Below are 9,855 nucleotides of genomic sequence, written 5' to 3'. Positions count from 1 at the left end.
CCTCCTTACAGCCCTCTCCTTCTCTTCCCTGTGTTAAATAAACACAGGAACAAAAAGCAAACAAGAAAAGTTCAAGGTCTGCTCTTGGGCTGAGTATCTGTCGGCCGCTTGGTTTTAAGTGGGTATTGTCTCTTTAAATTTCAAGGAAATCTATGCACATGTGTAGTAGAACCCTCCGAGGGTGGGGCTGGAGTATCCGCCAGCTCAGGCACCCCTATAGTCACCAGAATGGAGTTACACACACAGCAAGGGACCAACGAAAAGATACCAAAAAAGAAAAAAAAAGAATGTCCACACCTCTATCTCTGCGGCTCTGTCAGGCATCCGTGGCTTCTCTGATCCTTTTCCCGCTTGGCCCCTCACAAAATGGCAGCTCCTGGAGCAGCTGAGTGTCCCAAACCAGGAAGCAATTGATTTTTTGCTTCTGTCACAAGCTCCCCAGCTGTAAGTCTTCCAACCTTCTAGATATTCCTTTATATGTGGTTCAGGGTACTGGGACGATTCCGTGAGCCTTCTTGGTCCTGTATTCTGTGTTGCTCTCAGCAGAGCTCGTCATTACACTTCCACCCGATCCACCATCTTTTTCCGGAAGTTCTCATTCAAGCATCTTAACAGGATCCCGCCCCCCCTCCCCCATTCCAACCATGACTCAATCCCTGTATCTCAGAGCCCTGCCGTTCCAAGGCTGTGCATATATCTATCGTCCTTTATCTCTGTCCCTTTTAGCCCTTTCGAACATGCCCAATTGTTCTCCCATCTGCCCCGTTTCTCCACTTCCCTCTCCTTTGCACTTTTTCTTACTGCTTTCTTTATACACACAAAATCTGGGCCAAGACCACTGGGCATCCCCGAACTTTTCTGCTGCTGGTGTCCCAGTGCAAACCCATAGGACCTCTCTTTCATGCGCAGTTCTTGGTTCTCAGCCTTACTAGTGTCCTTTGAACCATGCCATGAGTCACATTTCATGTCTCTGGAGAGAAAAGCTTCTTGTCCATCTGATCGAATAGGGGGAAGTCGAGTGGAATGACCATTCTCTTCCAAGTTGAGAGAACTGAGCTGAGAGGAGCGCAGTTTGGTGCCATAAGGTGAATTTGGTTCTCTCTCTCTAGTTCTTGCATTAATATGGGCCTAAACCCACTGCTTTGTGGAAGTATATGAAGGCAGACTTCTAGGGAGTAATCTTGCGCTCTAAATGTTGGGTACCTCTGAGTGTTTTGGAACCCTAAGACCCGTAGATCCATGACTTAGCGCTGATAGAGACCCTGTAGAATATATGGTCTGACTCCTCTGACCTATCAAACCAGACCACTACTGGGATCCTGATTCCACCATGTACTGGCTATGTGGCATTGGGTAAGATGGTTAACCTCCCTGCTCCTTAGTTTCTCTCCCCATAACATGGGAAAGTGATACTTCCATGCAAGGTGCTTTAAGAATTGAATGGATGAATGATTGTAAGATGTAGAGCACAGGGCTCAATAAATGACAGTTCAGCATTAATGTAATACCAAGAGATTAAATGCTTTACCTCTCACACTGCTGCTTCTCAGAGCAGGCATGGTTCCTTGAAGGGGATGCAGAAATGAGGTTGTGAACAGATTGGAAAATCAATTAACTTTGTGATTTTGAGCAGTCTCTTAACCTCCCCAGGCCTCAACCAGGCCTTACTTTACTTCAGTAACTGCCTCTGAGAACTGTTTGTGTGGCTTTCATGCCGATTTTTTTTTTTTTAAAGGTTTTATTGTGGATTCAGTGAAAGTTTACAGGGCAGATCATCAGTTTTATATTCAACAAATCATACACTTTGTTTCATCACAATGATTATACTCCCCTCCATGTACCATCAGTTAATAGTATTTCTCTCTATTCCCTTTAGCTCTTTAAAAACAAAACAAAACAAAAAAACACTCAGACATTTTTAATAACTTACACCACCAAAGGCCACATTTTGCAGGTCTGCCTCCTGGCTGCTATCTCTCAGGCCCTTTCTTCCCATGAATCATGCCGATCTTTTAATGGAAAACAAACAAACAAACAACGATTTGACCTTTGACAGTCTTTTTCCTCAGATTGTCATATCTTCCTTTATTTTACTCAGAAACATTTTCATACCTTCCTTTATTTTACTTAGAAACATTTGTAGGATGCCTTGGATTTTTTGAATGGACAGTCTTTGTGTCTAGAAGTTTTCTGTGTGTTTTCCTAGAAAGCTAAGTTTCCTCACAAGAGTCACAATGATAGCCGCAGTACGGAACAGTTTCTACATGCCAGCTGCTGTGTCAGACCCTGGTGCCTTGTCACAAAAACCTCCCAACAGCCCAGTGAAGATGAAGCAACTGGCCAAGTAACTTGTCTAACCATCACCTAACTAGTAGATGGCAGAGCCATGACCTGAGCTCAAGCCCCTCTGGTGCTGAAATGCATGCTTATAACCACTACACCGCTGCCTTGGGTTAGGAACAAAATAGAGAACTTTAGAATGTGAAGGGCACTTAGAAACCACACCTTTGAATCAGCCACAGCATAGTTGTTGCTATCTTCATCGAGTTCCATAAGCTCCTTACCCACTCCAGTTTGTAGAGAAGTGAGCTGGAGAATGTTGGCTCATGAATTCCTTATGTGGGTTGAGGCCCTTATGTGGTCAGCATAGTTGAAGTTGTCACGCACTTGACCGAGACTGGGGCTCAAGAGGTGTGTGGGGGTAATGAAGGATATTGGTCTGAGAACTGGTTCTCTGAGGCTGTAAAGTAGATCCACAGGGGTTCTTTCTAGGGGCGAGATGAAGCTGCCATATAACTTTACAAAATTCAACTGTCACTTCCGACTGCTGATGCCAAATCTCATGCTTCTGTTATTCCAATCTGGGCACGGTAGGGATGGCAGTGCCTGGCACAGCCTGTCTCCTAACCGAAGACAGTACAGTAGACTAGCCTCTCCCTCTTCCTTCCTGTCTCTGCCAGTGGGGTGTGTGTTCTTGAACTGCTCGCTCAAGGGTCAGTTGAAAGGTTTAAACTTTAAGTGTATTGATTCACTAAAATGGAAGAAAGAAAGAATAAAAAAGAATTGTTATAATGTGCAAATAATTGCGCTGTATTAATAGAAATATTTTATTACATACACTCCATGTTTTCTCCTGATTTCTGCTGTACAATTATAGGCCAAATGCTGGGGCACTTCAAGGAGAGTGAGAGGAAATTTGCTTTGAAATAAGAGGAGAAACTGACCTGGCTGGTTTGGTAACAGATCCAAAGAACACAGTGTCCTTTGGATGCTGACAGCTGCAGGAATAAGTGTGTTCTTGTCGAATAGGCTGACCCTCTCTGGCCAGTTGGCTCACAGCACACAGAGATGGCCAACAGTAATTATGGAAAGCCCATCCTTGACAGTGAAATAAATGCTGATATGGCAGATGAGAGAGATTTTTAGGTTCTGATTTATATGGAAAGATGTCCACAATGAATGAAACAGGTTACAGACAACTTGTTTAGTTGTATCACATGAATCTATTTTCACAAAGATAAGTGACGACTATGCATAAAAACTGGAAAGAATATGCACAAACTGGCATTAGAAGTGGAATTGAAGAAGAAAGAGAGGACTTTTTTTTTTTATTGCATATACTTCTGTGCTATTTGAATTTTTCCTAAAGAAAATGCATTGCTCCCTGCCTCATCCCCAAGTATTTTTTGATATTTATTACAAGATCATTTTTACAAAGTCATTTTTATTGAAGTAAACTAAAATCACTCTTAAAACGTGTAATTAGATAAATTTTGGCAAAGGAATACAGTCAAATAATCATCACTATAATCAAGATATAAGGAGTCCTGGTGTGGTGCTCTGGGTTAATGCGCTGGACTACAAGGTTGGTTTGAACTGCAAAGGTGATTCATACAGGGTTGATATGTGTCAGAAACCAGGCGATGGCACTTAACAACAACAGTCAAGATAGAGAATATTTCTCCCCCCCCACAAAGTGGTGCATTTAGCACATGAGGTCACCATGAGTAGGGCGATCAATTCCATAGCAACAAGTTTTTTGTTTTCCCCTTTCACTTGGTATGTAATGTTTTTGAGATTATTCACGTTGCTGCTTGTAATAGTTTTTTTTAGTTTTTTTTTTTAATAGCTGAGTGGCATTCCATTGGACAGTAGTTAATTCATCTACTAATTTAGGTTGCTTTCTGCTTTTGGAAATTATAATAAATAATGCTTTGTGTCTAAGTCTTTGTGTGCAAACAACTTCTCATTTCTCCTGGTAAATATACTTAAAAGTGATACTTTTGAGTCACAAATTAAGAGTATTTTTAACTTTACATGAAACTGTGAAACTGTTTTCCAAAACAACGCTATCATTTTGCATTCCCACAGCATCTGTTAACGTGATCAGAATTTTTTTGTCTGCTGATATGGTAAATTATATTGATTGATTTTGAATGTTTAACCAACTTTGCACACCTATAATAAACCCTACTTGGTCATTATGTATTATGTTTTGTATATGTATGTTTTGTATATGTGCATGTTTGTTATGTTTTGTATATGATTTGACTTGCTAATCTCAGAAGGGATATTGGTTTGCAGTTTTCTTGTAACATCTTCCTGATTTTGGTATCAGAACATGAGTGGAAATCTGTTTCTTCCTTTTCTATTTTCTGGGAGAGTTTGTGTGAATTGGTACTATTTATTCCTTATTTTCTTCCTCATTTATTAGTTTGAATACTTCTATATCATTTGAGAGACTCCTGGTGAGGCACTATTGTATCAGCACTGGACTGAAAACCACAAGTTCAGCAGTGGAAACCCACCGTCAGCCCCTTGGAAACCCTACACAGGGTCACTATGAGTTAGAACTTACTCAATGGCACTTAACAATAACAATAACATATCATTTGAAGTTTTTCTAAAGTAATGAAATATGTTTTAAGCTTTCTATTTTGAAAGAATACTTATAGAAAAATTGCAAAAGAAAAAAGTGTACAGAGAATTCCTACATATCTTTCACTCAGATTCCCCTAATGTTAGTATCTTATATAACTAGAGTACAATTGCAGAAACCATAATACAATATTATTAATACAATAGTCTTTGTTCATATCACCACCTTTCCTATTAATGCCCTTCATCTGATCAGAAATTCCACATTACATTTAGCTATTATGCCTCCCTATTCTTCAATCTGTGATAATTCCTTAGTCTTTAATGGTATTTGCATAATATTTTAATTGAAGAAAAATCAGATAAACTTGTTTCTCCCTCCCACCATCCCTTCTGAATACTTTAGTCTAAAGTCATTAGCTTGGGCTGAATAAAGTATACATCACTGGGATGTGTGATAGCGGGGCTTTCAGGGGCTTGTCACAAGAAATAAGAGGCCAAGTGGTGTGAAGGAATATCTGTGAATGGGGGTGGTGATGGCCCAATAGGGTTGTTAGGGTCTGAGTGTAGAAAGGAGGACACCTTTGCCAGGTTTGAAAGTGTATCCGAATAAGTACAGTGATAAGGACAGGAGTGTGAGAGCAGCAACAAGAGATTGCTTACATGCTGTGTCCTTGGTCAAATAAATAAATATAGTGCAAATAACACAAGAAAGTTGTCTCCTTATTAGAGAAAAAAGTTATGATAAAGAGAGGAAGATGTTGTTTTAAGTGCCATTGAGTCATTTCCAACTCACAGAGGTTCTGTATAAGGTTTCCAAGGAGCATCTGGTGGGTTTGAACTGCTGACCTTGTGGTTCACAGTCCAGTGCTGATCATACAGCACCACACCAGGAGTCTGGAGAGGGAGATAACTAGGATGAAAGAATCTTATATTAGACTAAAATTAAAGGTGACTGCGTAAACTCATGGCTTTCATTATAAATAAATAAATATAAATTTTCCTAGCTTTATCTTTCACCAGTTACTTATCTGTCAGTTTGTCCTAGTGTGGTGGCTTGTGTGTTTGCTGTGATGCTGGAAGCTATGCCACCAGTGTTTTAAATACCAGCAGGGTTACCCATGGTGGACAGGTTTTAGCTGAGCTTCCAGAGTAAGACAGACTAGGAAGAAGGACAGGGGGATTATTTATGAATGGTTAGACACTGAAAACCTTATGGATAGCTGCAGAACATTGTCTCATATAGTGTTGGAAGATGATCCCCTTAGGTTGGAAGGCACTCAGAATATGACCAGGCTTGAAGAACTGTTTCCTCAAAGTAGCTTTTCGAACCTTCCTTTGCACAACTTAAAATGAGAAGTAGTGGAGAGAGGTGGGCTGCATGGCAGATTGGGGAGAGGTGCAGTGAGGCTTTCCATCCACAGTAATACAGAATACCAGACGAAGCAGGTTCTGGGGACTATCTCAGAACACTGAACCACATATAAAGGAATATTTCAAAAGTTTGAAGGCTTACAGCCATTGGAATTTGTAGAGGAAGCAAGAAATCTAGTGCTTTCAGGATTCCACCGGGCTCAGCGGCTCTCAGAACAGCCATCTTGGGTGAGACTGAGTGGGAGAAGGATCAGAGCAGCCATGACACCTGACCGATCCTCGGAGATAAAGGTGTGGACATTCTTCTTTTCTTCTCTTTTTGTATCTGTGTATTGGTCTCTTACGGTCTACACACCTCTATTCTGGTGACAAGAGGGGGTGTTTGAGTGAGTGGAAACTCCTCCCACCCCCGGAGGATTCTACTACATATGCACACATATTTGCTCAGAATTTAAAGGGAAAGGCCCCACTCAAAACCAAACGGCAGTGCAAAAGAGCCACAGACAACCCTGAACTGTTTATCACTAGGAAAAAGGCCTAAATGGGGATTGTGGAGAAGGAGAGAGACAGATTCAAAAGGAAACAGGATGAAAATTAAATTCTGAGTCACATCATAATAACCAACAGTGACATATTGAAATTTCTCAGGTGGCCTTGAAGGCAAGAAGCTGAGGGAGGCACATTAAAGTCATACTCGTATTTGTCTGTAGAATTTTGTTTTTCCTTTCTTCTCTTTTTTTTTCTGCAATTATAGACTACAGTATCCAATCTGTCTTTTTTGCTGTTGCTGTTTTGTTTTTTGGTCCCCTCTTTACATTTAGGAGGCTCTTTCTCTCCCTACATTACCCAAGAAAAGACAGAAATTGCAGTCATATAGTCAAGCTACAATCACACCCTATAAAATCCCTACAACCAGGCAAGAACCAATACCAGCTTCCATACACCAGGCAGGCAGCCAACACCTGCAACAGTTACTCTGAGTTGAATAATAAGAAGAGTGAAAAGGGAAGTCCGTCTCCTGATCACATCTATCTGGAGGCAATCAGAAAGCATAACAAAATACCATCATACATTCATCTAAGTATTCAGGTAACAGCTAACTACGGACTGTGTCAAAGAAACAGATGATCATCTCTGGACATGCCCAGAAACAAGATAAAGTGACTGAGACAAATGATCTGGAGGTAGAACTATACTCCATACTGGAAGGAGGGCAGGCTTTGGAAATGCCTGAGAAGGAATTCAGAAATATGATCATGAAATGTATCAAAACACTTTACAGAGGGGTTGAGAAAAATAAAGAAGAAGTTAAGAAAGTGCTACAGGAACACTCAAATAAGATAGATACAGCATTGGGGACAATTCAAAACCTACAGAAATTGGTCCAAATGATTAATAATAGAATATCAGAAACGGAGACTACACTAAAAGGGCAAAGGAGTAGAATTGAAGAGATGGAAGCCAGAACTAGTGATCTGGAAGATAAATCTCTCAATATTACTAAGATAGAAGAACAAACACAAAAAAGGATAAAAAGAATCTGAAGAAGGTCTAAGATTCATGTTGGACAACATGAAGAGGAATAACTTAAGAATTACTGGCATTCTGTAAAAGGAAGAATTACACAAGTCCACAGAGGAGATAGTTGAAGAGCTTCTGGAAGAAAATTTCTCTAGTATCCTGAAAAGCAAAAAGATAAGTATTCAAGAAGCTCAATGAAATCCAGGAAGCATAGAGCCCCAAAAGAAAATCACCAAGACACATAATAATCAAGCTCTCCAAAATAAAAGGTAAAGAGAGATTCCTGAAAGCAGTTAAGGAAAAGAGAATTGTTATGTACAAAGGCAAACAAATCAGATTAAGCTCTGATCTCTCAGCAGAAACCATGCAGGCAAGAAGGCAATGGGGAGACATATATAAAACCCTGAAAGAAAAAAAACTGCCAACTAAGAATCCTCTACCCAACAAAGCTGTCAATCAAATACGATGGTGTAATCACAACATTCCAGGATAAACAGAAGCTAAGGGATTTTGCCAAAGCCAAGCCTGTGCTGCAAAACATCCTAAAGGCAGTCCTGTGGACTGAGACCCAACAAGAACAGACAACAACCAGAGGTTGACATATGTGGCAGCACCACCTGGAATTCAGTCGACAAATGAAAGAGTCAAGAACAGAACAGAACAAAACTATAAGAACAAATTCAGAGGATCTGGGAGGTCAGTCTATGATCAAAACAATTACAATGTGAAAGAAGATAAACACATAGGAGCAGAGATCCAGGTGGTAAGAAGGTCAGGTAGATTACACGATAAAATAGACTGTCTTAAATAGAGGGGAAAGTTAACAGAATAGATGTAGTGGGTTAAAGTCATTCTTGAGAGGAATGTCTCTTTCAAAAGAGAAAATGAGTTTAGCTCTGAGAAACAAGCTTGTAGTAGACAAAACAAAAAGGGAAAAAAAGAAGAGAACTCTCTGAGAAACAGAAGCATGAAATTAAAGATATTTTTGAACTATTTGATACTGACAAAGATGATGCAATAGACTGTCACAAGTTGAAGGTGGCAATGAGAGCCTTGGGTTTGGTGTGAAAAAAGCTGATGTACTGAAGATTCTCAAAGATTATAACAGAGAAGCCACAGGGAAAATCATCCTTGAGGATTTTGATGAAGTTGTGACAGACTGGATATTGGAAAGAGATCCACATGAAGAAATACTGAAGGCATTTAAACTTTTTTTTTTTTCTCAATGTTTTATTGTGAATTATATGATAGTTTACATGGGAGAACTTTAGTTTTACATTCATTCCATCGTATATCATCTCATTGCCATGGTTCCAATCCCCTCCATGTATCATCAACCAACCAAAGGGTATATCCCAGAAACCCGCCCCCTACACTTCCCCCTCCTCCCCCCGGTTTTCGGCCCACAGTCCCTTTCCCTCTCTGGGTCCAAAGTCCCCAGTTGCTTCATCACTCCACGTCTTCATCTCTGTCTCTATCTCAGGCATCTCTGTTTCTCTGGGTAGGGTCCCGCTCTCGGCTCTTCTCCGTTGATGGTCCCAGAGGCCTCCGCTCCTATCCTGGAGAATTAATCACTCCCTTCCTTGTTACAAAACTTCTACCTTTGCATTTCCAACCCTCATAGTCCGTCTTGATAAGCATTATTCACTACATTATCACGAGTTACCCATCTGTATCTCCTTTCATCAGCTCTGCCCAGACAGATTGAATAGTACCTACTGGAGATTCTGCATTCCGCCATGCTCCCTAGCACCAGGATCCCTCTTGAAAGCTTGTAAGCCAGTCACTTTTTGCCTTTGTAGTCCCCCCTCCCCATTAGAGTAACCAATGTTCAAGCTGCCCTTCTCCGTCCAATCTGTGTGTGGGGGTGTGTGAATGTTTCTTGCTGTGAGGATTTGTTCCCTCTTTTGAGTCGCTGCTCCATAGGTATAGATCAAGTTCATTAGACTGTATCAGCTCACTCTTTTCCTCTCCCCCCCTCCCTCTTCTTTCCTCTCTTGGTTGAGCTCCAATCATCTAGTCATTCGGTCCAGGTCATGTGGGTATAATTTGCAAGTGTGGGCGTTCCTGTGCATATGTCCT

Source organism: Chrysochloris asiatica, unplaced genomic scaffold, assembly GCF_000296735.1.
Source record: "Chrysochloris asiatica unplaced genomic scaffold, ChrAsi1.0 scaffold00221, whole genome shotgun sequence".
Lineage (NCBI taxonomy): Eukaryota > Metazoa > Chordata > Mammalia > Afrosoricida > Chrysochloridae > Chrysochloris > Chrysochloris asiatica.
The sequence above is the reverse complement of the archived record's forward strand: the minus strand, read 5'-3'. Positions refer to the sequence as shown.